At 40.9% G+C, this 16,763-nt stretch overlaps 1 protein-coding gene across 1 annotated transcript in view; it reads right to left on the reverse strand.

Moving 5' to 3' along the window:
* Window positions 1-16,763, reverse strand: part of FAM189A1 (family with sequence similarity 189 member A1) — a 440,241-nt gene that overhangs the window by 256,360 nt on the left and 167,118 nt on the right. The window lies entirely within an intron of this gene.

Consider the following 16,763-nt stretch of genomic DNA (forward strand, 5'->3'; position numbering starts at 1 on the left):
AAAGCTTTACTAAAGTCAAGATATACCACATCAACCGCTTCCCCCCATCCACAAGGCTTGTTATCCTGTCAAAGAATGCTATCAGGTTGGTTTGACACTTTTTGTTTTTGACAAATCCATGCTGATTGTTACTTATCACCTTATTATCTTCTAGATGTTTGCAAATTGATTGCTTAATTACTTGCTCCATTATCTTTCCCGGTACAGAAGTTAAGCTGACTGGTCTGTAATTCACTGGGCTGTACTTATTTCCCTTTTTATAGGTTGGTACTATATTTGCCCTTTTCCAGTCTTCTGGAATCTCTCCCGTCTTCCACGACTTTCCAAAGATAATCGCTAATGGCCTAGATATCTCCTCAGTCAGCTCCTTGAGTATTCTAGGATGCATTTTATCAGGCTCTGGTAACTTGAAGACATCTAATTTGTCTAAGTAATTTTTAACGTGTTCTTTCCCTATTTTAGCCTCTTCTGAACCTACCTCATTTTCACTGGTATTCACTGTTAGATGTCCAATCACCAACCATCTTGGTGAAAACCGAAACAAAGAAGTCATTAAGCACCTCTGCCATTTCCAAATTTTCTGTTATTGTTCCTACCCCTCCCCATTGAGTATCGGGCCTACTCTGTCCTTGGTCTTCCTCTTGCTTCTAATGTATTTGTAGAATGTTCTCTTGTTACCCTTTATGTCTCTAGCTAGTTTGATTTCATTTTGTGCCTTGGTCTTTCTAATTTTGTCCCTACATACTTATGTTATTTGTTTATATTCATCCTTTGTAATTTGACCTAGTTTCCACTTTTTGTAGGACCCTTTTTTGATTTTTAGATAATTGAAAATCTCCTGGTTAAGTCATCATATTATTTAAAACTCTGTTAAAACTTCCTTGAACACTCTGAAAAAGTTTTAACAATTCATTGTGTTTTAAAATAGTTCGGTTTACTCAGGATACATTTTCTATATGCTCTATTCCTTCCTTTTTTTTGCTATCAAGGACATATACATGAGAACAGAATCCAGATTCACATTCTCAGCTTCACATAATATCCACTGGGTGTAGTTATGGGGTGTGATAGGAGAATGTTGTGGTGCAAAGCCATGTTCAGCTTCCCATTCCTCTAGTCTGTTTCTCATCTGCACAGTCCGTGATATTTTTTAGAGCACTCTCAAGGCTGTGCTAAATTACACCAGGTCCTGTTGTGACAGCCAGGGAGCACTGGAATGCAGGGACACGCCACAGAGGGATACCTCCACGAGTCACACCCACCCAGGTTTAAGTCTGCTTTGAGCCAGGAGATAGATAAAAAGCAGATGTTACAGATCCAAAATCAGCCATTTGTTTTTAAAAGTTCATCTGTTCTGCTGCTGATTCCCCACTTGAGATCATAACCTCAGAATATGACATCATGGTTCGCTGTGGAAATTATTATAGTGACAGGAACAAAGGATTAATGCTTTAACTGAGGAATAAGCAAAAGCAGCGGATTAATTTTTTGGTAATGAACGTCCTATTTTAATGCAATCCTCCTAAACAATAAAGAACCAATCAATCAAGAGAGAGGTTCTTGACAGAACTGTTCCTACATAAGTTGCTTTTTCAAGTTTTCCCTTGAAGCATCTAAGGTTTCCTATGTTTTTTTAATTATGAGAGCCAATAGAGAAAGTACTGAACATTATGGGGAAATTATGAAGTCAGAATGTATCTGTAGATGTAGTATAGAAAAGACTAAATCTGAACCCTGAAAACTAACCACTAGACACATGCTATTACTCAGAATGCACTGGCTATCACAAATTTTTTAAAAGGTGAATTAATCTGTAATGAGAAATCAGTTGAGATAATAAGCAATACAGGAGGAAAAAAATACCTCAAGTGTTGTGTTCAGAAATATTGTTCTTCCTCGACTTTTTCCTGTAGTTCGTACTTGCAAAGAGTAACATGGATAGCTGATAACCCAAAACTCTGAAAAAGCAATGATTCTTGTGTAGCAACAAAACAAGTCTAATGTAATACACATGAAAATAAAAATTATGTACAGTAAGGCATTGCGGTTTGGGAGTCTGATAATGAGCTGGAAGATGGGAACATCTACATTGTAATGACGACTTTGGTGCTGATTGACTGTTACCTTGGGCAAGTAACCTAAAGTTTATGGGCCAAGTTCTAGCCTGATTCTCATCCTGTGCAACTCTGCTGATGTCAGCCAGGTTAGTACCAGTGTAACTGAGAAAAAAATCTAGCCCCTATTTCTCAGTTTCCCTCTCTGTAAAATGGAGTTAATGAAACTTATCTACCTACCTAAAAGAGGTACCTGAAGAAGAGATCTGTAAACTTGAAAGCTTGTCTCTCTCACCAACAGAAGTTGGTCCAATAAAAGATATTACCACACCTAATTTGCGTCTCTGATATCTTCGGACCAACATGGCTATAACAACACAGCATATAATGGGGGTGTTATCGTTTTTAATGTTTATAAAGCATTATGGCAATGTAAAGTATCATAATATTGAGAGATGCATCTTCCCCCCCCATACTCAAAATTAAACTTAGCTTCCCAAGGTAAGCACTGAGTTGTCATTCTCTGGGAGCTAATGGTGATATCTGAACCTATTTATGATTCTGTACATAATGATAGCTTTTTTTAGGAAGTGTTTATTTGTAAAACACTACTGAATATATTATACATTTCAGGATAGGGAACTGTGGAATTTATTGTAGTGCACAAATATTCTTGGTGTCGAGTAAGGTTTAAAGCAGACAATACATGCCATTATCTCTTTATTTTATGGCTTACACCCTTAGACTGGTTATTGCTTATACCCTACGACCCGGCCTCTTAGCTGATCGAGCTATCAGCAGTGCTTCCAGTTTATTCAACACACTCATTTTGTTTGCTGAAAACAACAAGATTTCCTAGAAAGAACCCCGAATGTCTTAAAAAAGTGATGTGACTACAATACTGAGCAAAACAGAGTTCATATATTCAAAGTTTGGCATTATACAACAGAAGTGTCTATGCCAGTTTGTAATACACAGCCAGTTCTCAAAACTTTATAGATAATAGTTTGCTTGTATTGTGCAAACTGATTTAATATTTGATCTTATAAACTTGGTTCTTGTCCTCAGATGAACAAATCTATAATAAAACAAGGTATGTGCCAAATGTAGGAAAAAAGAATAAGAAACTGATTAACAAAATGACTGAAGTCATGGTTCTCTGTAGTATCTTCCTTTCAATGCCAGTTCTTTTAACACATCAAGACAAACAACAAATGTACATTTTCTAGCTTGGTACCAATGAACCTAGTTGATGATGATGATATCACAATGCAGAAAGGGAATGACAATTACTGCCAATATACTTAAATATTTGCATACTAGCAATTCCCAGGCAATATAATTCATTAGCATGTCAGTTGTTCTTTGTACTATGAGGCAGTAGAGTTATCAGGCATTAATATCAGCAATGAAAAAAATAACAAGGCAGACACACTATGCCTTGGGAAATAATCAATAAGCATTGGTTATTTCACAACATAATCATTCAGTGCCAGCATTTTTTTTCAGTAACTGGTTATTATACAATAAGTGCAAACACAGAAATATGGAACAGAACCAGTTTGATACATGAGCATCAACCTTGCATCTTGCAAACAAACTTTTCCACCTAGAATTTATTTTAAAAAGATGAGTTGTTTAAAAAAAACTAGTGATTCTATTTAAATATTTCCTTCCTTTTGCAAGATTTTTAATTTCATAGGGAATACTGAACAACCACCCAGAGATGACCTGTGCCAGCCAATAGTGAAGTGGGAGGGTAGGCTGAGTGAGGGCAGCTGGCTTCAGTAGTGTTACTGAGCATGCTCAGTCCATGTGAGCATACTCAGGACAAGCCAAGCAGCAAATCTAGAGGGGCAAGTGACCCCCCTTCTCCCCCTTCTCCCCCCTCCCCCCCCACCCCCGTGTCATCTCTGCAACTGCCAAATCAGATATTTCACTGGAATGGTTTTCCTGGACATTCTGAAGACTGATTTTTGGGTCATCCCACTATTTGGGGAATGAACAAGCCAAGTCTCATAAAAATTGACTGATGTACCTAGCAAGACCTTGTGAACACCACTGATAACCCTCTTAAGCTCAGTGAAAAGGATAACTTACAGTAGCTTAGATGCTGACTGTTTTGGACTATTATACTGGCCTTAAGCTAAGTTGGACCCTCATGGTTATACATACAAATAGTCAATTCAGAGAGTTACTTTGTTTTCTATGATTTGTTAATATTTGTAATAAATACATGGGGAGTAAACTTTACACTGCTTGATGTGATCTAGGTACCAGTCACATACTGCTGTATTTCCTTACTGAATGTAACACTGTTTGGAGAGATTTCTTTTTCTTTCAAAGTAGCTGTGAATAGATAAGACTATTATCTGGCTATGCTGAAAGAATGACAGCATGGCTCCAGGGGCATGGAGAAGGGTGAGCTCGAGAAAGGGGGGGGGGGGGGAGGGGAGGGGGGGGGGGCTTTTCACCCCCCCCCCCGGCCCCAGAGATGGGAAAGGGCAGGCAAATTACACAGAAAGGGGACAGTGGAAAGAAGAGGAACTAGCATCACCCTGTCCCAGGTACTTCCACCCACAGGCAGGTGGGAAGCTGCAATCAGGGAGGGTGAATTTGCAAGCAAAGGCTAGTCAGTGTCTGAAACAATCAACATGCATTGGGTGGGGGGCGGGAAGAGGAGTGAAGCAAGGGCATTTAACTCTTTCATGTACTAGCCGTGCTGCAAGTGGATGTATGAGGCTGCAATTCTTTCTGGCTCAGGTTGCTGCTCAGGTGTCTGTACCTTTGCTGGAAAGGGGACAAGCAGAGGCAGCAGCTGCAGCGCAGGGCAGTCCCAATGATATGCATCCGAAGAAGTGAGCTGTAGTCCACGAAAGCTTATGCTCTAATAAATTTGTTAGTCTCTAAGGTGCCACAAGTACTCCTGTTCTTTTTTCAAAGGCTGGAAGGGGACCCAAGGCAGACAGTAGTGCAGCAGGGGAAAAGGGGGGCTCACAAGTACAGGGGGCTGCTAATACCCAGGGTGCTGTGTTTAATAACCCAGGGCAGCCTCATGGACTGAGGAAGGGAAATGACCGAAGGGAAGTGTCCATGCATGCAAGTGGGCAGGCTGTGTGCATCAATGGGGTAGTCAGTGGAGCTGTGCAGCAAATGGTCAGTGAAGTTGTTTCTGAGGTTTTCTCCACAGCCTTACAGCACTTCCAAAGGGCACAAGGTCACCCATAACCAGGATGTTCTCTTCCACCGAGCACAAGGGATGGCGGTAATGCTGATCCCAGGGATGAGTGTGATCTGAACCACACAGAGGTTGGGGGCATGGGTGGCAGAGGTGGTATTTGGCTTTCCAGCCTGGCAAGGAGTGGCAGTTGCAGGGGCCACTGTGCTCAACCAGTCACTCAGTGACTTCACCTGAGGGGGACAGGAGTCAGCCTATAAAATACTCTGGGCCCAGGAATGGGAGGGCCAGAAGCCGCACCTTCAGTAGGGGCATGGATGGTATTACACAGTTGCTGCAAGCTAATTTGCATTTACTACAGCAGTTTCAGGCAGCTAGATGTGCAGGGTCTGCACGGGGTCACAGGGCAGGTCCAGCATGGGCTCAAGTTTGGGCAGCAGGACGGGGCAGGCACCCAGCAAGGGTAGCTAAGCCCATGTTGGGAATGAAGCCCCTGGGCACATGGGGACTCATTGGCCATCAGGGCATGTAACCTCATGGGACAGAGTAGAGACTCCCAGGGGTGTCTATGAGGGAGCAGGGCTCTGCGGACCTCTCTCCATGCAGTCCTGAGTATGGTTATGCCAGGGTGGCTGAATAGGAGTTCACCTACTCAGTACAACTAAATATAAAATCCTGAGAGGCGAATACATGGATATATTATCCCTAGTGCACAGGGAGGTGTTAACAGACAGTAAACATGGGCAAGGCAACCAAAATAGCCTAGAACATGAGAAAATTGGGAGGCTGCCTTCCTCATATATGAGGCATTATAGTACAGGCCTACCCACAGAGGAGCCCTGCCTTACTTAAGCATATGGATATAATTAGGCAGTCACACAATATGTTTGGGGGCATGTCCTGGTTTAATTATAATTAGCAGTTTTAATTAAGGGCAGCAATATAAACTGGGATAACGTGGCATCACATACTGTGGCTACAGTGGATCATACCAAGGGTACCAGGGGTTTGTTCATACTGCAACAAGCTCAGGAGGGGCCCCAGGCACGTAATAGTATTTGCTGGGCATTTAGTGATGGTGGTTGTTTTCGCAACCCCTGCAGATACAGGCATGTTTGCGAGATGACTTATATTTCGAATTGTATTTCGACAAGGCTATGCCCACGGGTTGTTCAGTATCTTGTGCAGCTTTTCAAAAATTAAGTACAATGTTGCACTGGGCAGTGGTGCGGTCAGCGGGACTAAACCAAGTAGTGCATTATTTGTATAATTATTTTTTTTTTGTTCGCCTGGAGCACCTGAACTTTGCTTTCAGGGTTGTTGCCCCCTTTTGTGCCTGTCAGGCAGCAGCACCGGCTGGCATAGCCAAGCCACACCATTACATACCAGTCACTAGACATATGAAGGAACACGTGAGGGTGTGGAAAAGTGTTCTGAGTCGATTTAATGGGGTATCATTGTGGAGGGAACAATGGTTATTAGAAATGGTTAAAAATCCACTCAGATGCGGCGGGGAGGTGCAAGTTTTGGGGTGTTTTATCAAGGCAAATGGTGTACACAAAATGGCCCGCCACCTGGACACACAACGGGGTTGATTGATGAACATGATCTTGGAATTTTTTCCCATTTTAGTTGCGGTGGTCATTTGGGGATCGGAGCTGACTAATATAAGGGTGTGCTTTTAGTACGACAACATAGCAGTGGTACAGGTTATCAATCGCCAAACTTCCAGATTGCACAGGGTTATAAAGTTGGTAAGGGTGTTTGTACTACAATGCTTAACCTTCAACATCTGTTTTTCTTCCAAGCACGTGCTAGGCATGGATAATGGCATCCTCTACACAACAGCACTTCTCAAGAGCTGTAATCTCACAGTTTAATCAGGGCCCAGCTGGCCCTATAAAGGCTTGAGCCAGGAGCTCAAGCAGACAGACTCTCTCTCTAGGCTTTAGAGAGGGAGGGACCTGGCTGCAGGGAGCTAAGAGAAGGTACCTGGAGTGGAGCAGGGCTGGGGGAAGGTCAAGGGAACTGGGGAGCTCCGACCTGGAAACCCCCCAGGCTGCGGCCTAATGGAAGGCCAGCTAGGTACTGGGGTTGTAGGGGGCAGCCCACGGGTAGGCAGAGGCAGCAGGTCCGAACCCCCCTTGCCTGTGATGAGTGGCTGATACTGCAGTCTGACCCAGGGATTGGGGCTAGATGGTGACTGGCAGTAGCTTTACACTGAGGCGAGGTGGGGTTAGTGGGTGGGGGTTCCCCTGGGAGGGGAGACCCAGAGTGTGTGGGTATTGCCAGGGGGCAGCACCCAGAGAAAGGGGCACCAGGGTCCAGGGAGGGACACGGGGGCCAGTGACAAGGTGGATCACCGGCCTGCAGAGGGCGCCCCGGGCTGGAAATCGAGCTAATTCCCTGAGACCAGCAGGAGGCGCCGCAAGGGTGAGTCCGACCCTTACAAGGTGGAGTACTCAGGTTGATGGAAGAGCGCTCTCCAGCTGACTTATTGTGTCTTCACCAGACCCGCTAAATCAATGCCACTGCATCGACTGCAGCAGCGCCTATTTAGCACGTAGTGAAGACAAGCTCTCAGAAAAGTCTTAGTGCCACACGAGTGAGTGCAACACCAGTGTGAACATAGCAGTTTGAATGTTATCTCACAATGTGGCTGCTCTGACTCCAGAGAAGTAACTCAAGATAACGCCAGGTTTCGGAGTAGCAGCTGTGTTAGTCTGTATCCGCAAAAAGAAGAACAGGAGTACTTGTGGCACCTTAGAGACTAACAAATTTATTAAAATTTATTTATTACTCACCAGCAACCACACATCACTGAACAAAACCACTAACCCAGGAACCTATCCTTGTAACAAACCCCGATGCCAACTCTGTCCACATATCTATTCAAGTGACATCATCATAGGACCTAATCACATCAGCCATACCATCAGGGGCTCGTTCACCTGCACATCTACCAATGTGATATATGCCATCATGTGCCAGCAATGCCCCTCTGCCATGTACATTGGCCAAACCGGACAGTCTCTACGCAAAAGAATTAATGGACACAAATCTGACATCAGGAATCAAAATACTCAAAAACCAGTGGGAGAACACTTTAACCTGTCTGGTCATTCAGTGACAGACCTGCGGGTGGCTATATTACAACAGAAAAACTTCAAAAACAGACTCCAACGAGAGACTGCTGAGCTAGAATTGATATGCAAACTAGACACAATCAACTCCGGTTTGAATAAGGACTGGGAATGGCTGAGCCATTACAAACATTGATTCTATCTCCCCTTGTAAGTATTCTCACACTTCTTATCAAACTGTCTGTACTGGGCTATCTTGATTATCACTTCAAAAGTTTTTTTTTCTCTTAATTAATTGGCCTCTCAGAGTTGGTAAGACAACTCCCACCTGTTTATGCTCTCTGTATGTGTGTATATATATCTCCTCAATATATGTTCCATTCTATATGCATCCGAAGAAATGGGCTGTAGTCCACGAAAGCTTATGCTCTAATAAATTTGTTAGTCTCTAAGGTGCCACAAGTACTCCTGTTCTTCTTTTTTCAAGATAACGCAGCATTAAGGCATACCCCAAGACATGTCAATGTTGTCCTGAACATCAGTCTGAGGAAGTCATTCCAAAAGTGACATGCAGCATTCCCTTTCCTCATGGGAACAAAACTACACAGCATATTCTACTGACAACATACCATTCAGATGCAACTATAATAAAACTACATTTTGTCCTCACTCAGAATATTGTGCTCTGTTTCAAAAATACATAGCATGTCAGAAAGTCTCTGAATAAGGCTATATACATGCCAGGGTTCTGAAGACTTTATGAAACACTTCAACTTCACTCTTATGGTTAACATTGTCATCAGAACACCTTCATGTATCTGTAACATTGCTCAGAACTGTGTAATATGCCCTCTTTCTGAGCAAACAAGGGTAGGCAAACTTTTTTACTCTAGTTTTGAATCTATTTTACCCAACATGGGCTCTTATACCATCCTCATCACCACAGTATGAGTGTCTTTAAGTGCATTAAGCAATGTGACTAACTTCTGCCATGTGTGGTTCATTCTTTCCTCTGGGGAAAAATTGTGTGCACAATGTAGTGTTTTGTTTGGATAGGATTTTTTAAAATTATATGTACATATTGCTATGTATCTACAATGAGTTAAGGTAAAGCCAAAGAAATATCTTGCCCTTGAAGGAGAAGACGGTTACATTTCAAATGGTTCTTAGTTTTGGGGGAATTGATTTCATTCCAGTCTTGCATCAACCCCATACTATGCTTTGTCTCTTGCACAAATAAGCTATACTCGTGAGGTAGGCTGCTCTGTCATGCCCACGTAGCAGAGCTGTCTACCATGGTCCCAGTGCGCACCTCCAAGCTTTAAGTGACCTTTTTGATATCTTGTGGCCCAGGTGAAGATAAAGATCAAGACCTTGAATTTGACTTTATATTCTACAAAAAGCCAGTGTAGAAAATGGAGGACAGGTATGATCTGCTCAAGTCAAGCATTACAGGATTCTGAACCTTCTTAGGAGACTGTGAAAAAGGAGCAAAATTACTACAAAAATTTCAGTAAAAATAGAGAATATATTATTATATGATATATCTTATATGCTGACCACCCACTTCCATTCCTTTACTGTTTATCATTTGTTCATTCATCATTTATCAGCTTCATTCTTTTTAATTTGGCATTTGTCAGCTTTTTCCATTCATTTTTATTCACCAATTGTTCAGTTATCGTTTGTCAGACTTTTCTAGGTATTCTGATGTGCCAGCACTGTTTGTTTATCATTTGTTAGCCAAATTTGTCTTTTCCTGTACTCCATCCACTCATCTGTCAGCTTTCCCCCACCTCCCACCCCCTTTTTTTTTCAGTATGTTGACTGCCTCATAGATATTCATTAGCTTCACTAATTTGCTTCAGTTTGGCCTTATTTTGGCCTCATTTGTTTACTGTCATTCCCCTTTGATATGTGTCAGCTTTTGTGGTTCATTGCTGCCAGCTGCAAACCCATTTGTCTGTCTCCATTTGTTTACATATACAGGACCATCTACAATCTGTTTTACTTTCTTGTGCTATTCTGATGGATCAAGACTTAGTAAGGGGTGCTATTGGCACCTCAACAATGGCTATCATTCGTTCACCAGCCTAAATTGGAAGCATCTCCATTAAAATCAATGGAGTTGCTCAAATACACACTGCTGTAAAAGAACAGACACTGGCCCATAATCTATGTATACCTAGAAAATTATACAAATGAGAAAGATGTATTTTACTTTAGCCAATATTTTCCTCCAGAAGATGTTTTCCTGACCAGAAGACTGAAAGGCAGCAGAACTGCGGGCTCCACTGTCCATGACACTGAACAGATTTTTTTGGTGCATGTCAAGGGAAAGATGGAGAATATAGTTTTGGATACACAAGGGTCAGGATTTGGTTAACAGTAAATTATAGCTGGCATTCAGTACAGTGGGGATGCCCACATTTTCAGAAACCCAGGGTTGTACTGGCAGTTTACTAGGATCTTGAGAGCCACTCCTAAATTATCTTACAAAAAATATTATAAAAATAAATTACAGTCATATATGTGGATGTAGATTTTCCTTGCTAGATGAGCAGATATTGCTTATTAGAGTACAATACCAAAAAAAAAAAAAAAACATAACCGATCAATTTTTTCCCCACTTTGCAGTTACTGTGAGAGGGAAGCCATGGTCTGTGTTATAAGACACTGTCCTGCACTTGGCCCTAAGCACTTTAAACAATTCTGCATTATAAGTAGTTGATCTATGATCGTAAATTAGTCAAAGATACGTCAGCTATGCCTTTTAATCAATAATAAAGAAATCTGAGTTACGAAAAGGAGAAGCAAAAACTCAAAGCCTCTCATCCAAATATTTTTTGTTGGTAACAGTAAAAGATGTGCTCAAAAATCATTTTGGAGGTTTAGTCTCAATTAATATAACTCAGCATGCGGTGTATACTATTAATTTGTATTCCTGGTAATATATTTAACATTAATTGTGTTACAGACAGTTACATATGTACTTTTTCATCAGTAATTTTTTCTGGTGCTGTGTCTTTATTATAGTAATTGCACCCCCCCCTTTTTTTTTTAATCGAATAGGTTCTGAATTTAATGAATCTTTGGGTTAAACTTTGTTTAGATTCCAGCTATCTTATATTTTTATATACACATACACACACTAACTTCCTTATTCTGTCCGCAGGTCGATATAGTGTGTTAGTAAGGAACATATGTATGAATGATTTTTCCTTACTAACATATATGCATGTATGTATTAATGATTTTTCCTAACTAACACACTATGTAGACCTGAGGACAGAACAAGGAAGTTAGTAAAGAAAGAAAAATATTTTGCAGGTAAAGAAAATAAACTTCTTAGTTGCAATACAATTTAAAAAAAATCTTCCACATAACATGTCAGATTCATCCCATGTGTAACTCTATTTACAATGATGATGCTAAAACAGGGCTGAATTTGGACCAAGATCTTTGGCTTATCTAGAATCATAGAAAAAAATGAATAGAAGTAACTTAGTACAGTACTGGAATTATACCACTCTAATAGTAATGTTGATTAATAAAAATTCTTTTTAACATTACACAATTTATGTAATTAAAGAGTACCTATTAATCTAGATAAATATAATTTAATTTAATAATCTGAATCCTGCAGTAGATATGAATGTATCCAATAGACCATAATGGAGTTATAAATTTCGTATACTCACACTTGACGAGATTAAAATATGCTATACTTTAAATGAATATTTCCAACCATTCCCAGCCAGGCAAAAGTTATCCACATTATTTGTAGTGCCTATGGTATTTATCTTTCAAAATACACATCTGCCAAAATATTTTCATGCTTCATTAATTCTATAGTAAAAATATCAATCCATACACTTTTACAAGAAAGAAGATACAATGATGGCAATGGCAGATGAACAGCCAGTATCAATGTCTACAAACATTTTGTTTTACCCACAAAGAAGGCTGTAGATTCTTATACGTATAAGGAGGGGAAAATATTATTATCAAAGACAGCTTATGAAATGTGATCTTGAAGTCCCAAAAGCTTTTGTACTCAGTGTGTAGTAATATTTATAAACATAATGCTACAAGATAAGCTGTCCCCAAAGGCTTTTTAGAATGTTGTAGAATTGATGCAAATAAATCAGTAATTGCATTGCCTAATTGAACTCCATTATTAAATGCACCTTATTCTAGTATAAATGTTGGGACTCACTTTTGGATGCATCATAAAATGCCAAACTATTGAATACAATCTGTAAAATGAATGAATATACTGTACAATGATTGTGGTGTTGACATTAAGGGCCAAAAAGCAGGTCTACTCTGTGGTTGCCAAAAATTTGGTACAACCTATTATGTCCAAAATGAAAGGAGTACAAACTATTAGAAGCCGGGAGTGCTTTTAGGAACACTGACATTCACAATGGTTTCTACATGTGTGGGGCAAGACAGTTCTACAAATCAACATTCTTATTTGCTTCTGGTTTTGTCTGGGTCCTGACATTTTCTTTTTTATCTTTGAGTTTCTATCTGCATATTTTAATAAGTGCTCTTTTATGTCAGTTTTCCATTTATGGCTATTTTTCTTACCGACATTTAATAAGACTGGTCACAAAGTAGAAATAGTACACTGAGTTAATAAGCAGGATTTTAGTTTTCACTTTTTTTTAAATACTCAAACTATTTTACTAGTACAAGAAAATCCTACAGAAGACCTCAAATACCTTGAGCATTTTACATATTTCATACCGCGTCAGTGTTTAAAGAACGAAGACCCTAGTTTTAATATGATCAACTAAGAGATGTATGTTCACTTAGATGAAGGTCATGATCTTGAGTATAATGAGCCCCCAAAGTAGATGTATAATGAATTTTCTGAATAAATTTTGAGCACTAATACACTTACATTAAATTGTATTAACCTTTTACATGCACAGATTTTTGCTAACATCATAAAGTTACATTTGATTCTATTTCTGAGATTTTGAAAGAAAAGCCTACAGACCTTTTAGAATTCATGTCAAGGGTTATTATAATTCATATAGTTTGCAACTACTGCCTATAGAGAGAAGGTACTATTGGTACATGAAGTTAAAAGCTCTTACAGATGAACTATGAAAATAGCTGCTACATAGATGGGACTGGTATCCATAGTGCTATTCCATGGGGAAGGGAGTAACAGGAATAAAATAGAACAGAATAGAACATATCTGAAACAATTCATAATTAGATACTCTATTGTAGACATTTCTCAGTGGCTTAGATAAGTTTTCTCAGCAGTTCTAATGAAAATAAGATAAAGTACAGAAAATATGGTTTTTAATTAGCTTCTTAGATTGTACTCTGATCAACATGGCACTAATGAGAACAAAACAGGAAAATGCGGCTGAAACTTTGAAAAGGTCCTTGATATTCTTCTTTGATTGCACTATGCCCAGAATATATTGTACTCAGCAGAGGATCAGAGTGAAAAATAATGGACTCAGTGCTCAGTCTAAGGAGAACAAAAAGAAAAAGAAAAAAAAACAGCCAATCTAACTTTTCATTCTGTTGAATGGAAATCCATTTCAGTAACTGTAAGTTACATGCAACACATACTGATATGTAGTTTGTAATGACAGATATAAAAGAACTTATTCACCTTGTGTGGTAACAATGGTTCTTTGAGATGTGTTCCCCTCTGGGCGCTCAACTGTAGGTGTATCTCTGCCCTGTGCCTCTAATCAGAGATCTTTGGTAGCAGTGTCCATTTGGCCCATACATTCATTCTTTCTGCTCGAGACTAATTAACACTGCATGGGTGAACCACCCTCAGTTCCCTCTCTGTCACAGAGTCACTAACAAGAACTCCGAAGTAGAGGGGAGAAGTGTGGGTTGTGGTGCACCAACAGGAATACACATCTCGAAGAATCGTCATTACTGCACAAGGTGAGTAACTTCCTCTTCTTATTCAAGTAGTATCCCTATTGGTTCTCCACTATAGGTCACTCCCGAGCAGTATCACCAATGGAGGGTTGGGGCTTCAGAGTCGAGTCTGTTAAGGATGAAAATACAGCGGAGACAACGATGGCATCAGAAGAGGAGTCTCTTGTTCTGCATAGTGTTCTGCAAAAGTATGAGCAGATGCCCAGGTTGCTGCCCTACAGATTTCTGGACTGAGAACGTCTTTAATGAAGGTGACTGAGGTAGAAACCGACTTTGTGGAATGTGTATGGATTCCAGGTGGAGGTAATTTACAAGCATGATAGCAGTAGTTAATATGATTCAAGGCACATTTAGAGTCTCTGAGCAGATATTGCTGTGCCTTTTGATCTTTCTGCAATTGATAGGAAGTGCTTGGGAGATTTCCTAAAGGCCTTCATCCTATCCAAATACAAGGCCAAGGCTCCCCTGACATCAAGTCTATGTAGTATAGCCTCCCTGTTATCATGGTGAGGCTTTGGGTAAAACGTGGGAAGATGAATGAGTTGGTTCATGTAAAAAGACAAAGTCACCTGGGGAATGAATTTTGGGTGTGGTTTGAGAGTGACCTTATCTTTAAAGTAAATCATGAAATGGGGTGTGTGCATCATTAATGCTGCTATTTCCCCTATCCTCCTTGCCAAGGTGATAGCTACTAAGATTGCTGCCTTCACTGATCAAGAGAACACATGGCCATAGGTTCAAAAGATGGTCTAGCTAGACTCCTTAGAACTAGATTCAGGTCCCACATTGGTTTGGGGTGTCTGGATTGAGGGAAGAAGTACGCTGTGCCCTTGAGGAATCCTTGTTTCTGGATGAGTAAAGACTGAATAACCCTCTATGTGCTGGTGGAAGGCCGTTGTGGTCACAAGATGTATTCTGAGTGAGCTGAGGGATAGCCATGCCCTCTTGGGGCCTAGTATGTAGTCTAGCATGATGGGAAGGGAGGAGAATACTGAGGTAATTTGTATAGAAGTATATCAAGACTGGAATCTTTTCCATTTTTGTAGGGAAGTGCAGTGGGTAGCTGATTTTCTACTGTGCAATAACACTTCCTGTACCTCCTGGGAGCAGTAGCTCTCTATGTGTTGGAAACATTAAGGAGCCAAGATTTGAGCTGAAAGATCCATAGGCTGGGATGGAGAGTTAATCTGCCCTTCAGTGAGAGGAGGTGTGAAGTGAATTGAAGAGGGATTGGTGGACACGTTGCTAGCTGTGTCAGGTACGGGTACCACATCTGGGAGCAATCAGTATAACTCTCACTTTTCCCCTCTTTACTTTTGTAAGGACCTTCAGCATCAGAGGGAATGGGGGAAATATGTTTAGAAGGCCCTTTTCCCATGAGAGAAAGAGAGCATCCCCAACAAGTGTTTTCCTAGGCTGGTTCTGGAGCAATAGAGGGCATTTCCTGTTCAGGTAAATGGTGAATAAATCTATCATTAGGGTCCCCCAGTGATCAAATATGTGGGGGAGTACTGCTGGATGCACGTCCCATTTGTGGTCATGTGAAAACTTGCAGCTGAGAGTGTCCACTATTATATTCTGTACTCCTGGTAGTAGGCAGCTGATAAAAGAACAGTGTGGCAAATGCACTAACTCCAGAGTTTCACCACTTCCATGCATAGGGAGGATGATCTGACACCCCCTAAAACATGCACACTATGTTGTCTGTCATGACTCTTATGTGAGAGCCTCTGATCAGTAGAAGAAAATGAACCCAAGCATTTCTGACTGCTTTTAGTTCCAAGAGGTTGATGTGGAGGGACGACTCCATGGGGGACCATTTGCCCTGAACCTTGTGATTGTTCAGATAGGTTCCCTAGCCTATTAGGGATGCACCCTGGCTAGAACCAATGTTTGGGGAATTGTGTGAATGGGACCCCTGCACAGATGTTCATAAGGCCTTTCCACCAGTCCAGGTAGTCTTTGACCCTGAAGGGCATTGACAGAAGTTTGTCTGGTCTATCTCTGTTTGGTACATAGACAGACCTGAGCCATGCCTGCAGGCACCTCATGTGTAGTCTGGTATGAGATATCACAAACATATATGCCCTATGTGCCAGAGAAACTGGGGCAATGTCTGGCTGGTGTATGTAGGCTGGTCTGAACTGTCTCTATGAGAGTGAACAGAATATGAAACCTGTGTCGTGGAAGCAGTGCCCTCACTTGTATTGAGTCGACATTGGCACCTATGAACTCCAAGCATTGCACTGGAGGCAGGTCGATTTCAGGCACTGATTTGTACACCCAAATACATGAAGACTTATATAGTCCTTTGGGTGTCCCAAAGAGCATCTTCGAAGGAGAGGGCTCTGAGAAGTCAGTCATCCAATTAAGGGTAAATCGCAATTCCCAGGGTACATAGGTAAGCTGCTCCAAGAGCGGACCTTGGAGAATACTCTGGGTATGGCTGAGAATCCAAAGGGAAGTACTCTGTGCTGGTAATGGTCCTGACCAAAGGTAAACCTGAAGAATCGTCTG

Source organism: Trachemys scripta, chromosome 10 (genome assembly GCF_013100865.1).
Source record: "Trachemys scripta elegans isolate TJP31775 chromosome 10, CAS_Tse_1.0, whole genome shotgun sequence".
Taxonomy (NCBI): domain Eukaryota; kingdom Metazoa; phylum Chordata; order Testudines; family Emydidae; genus Trachemys; species Trachemys scripta.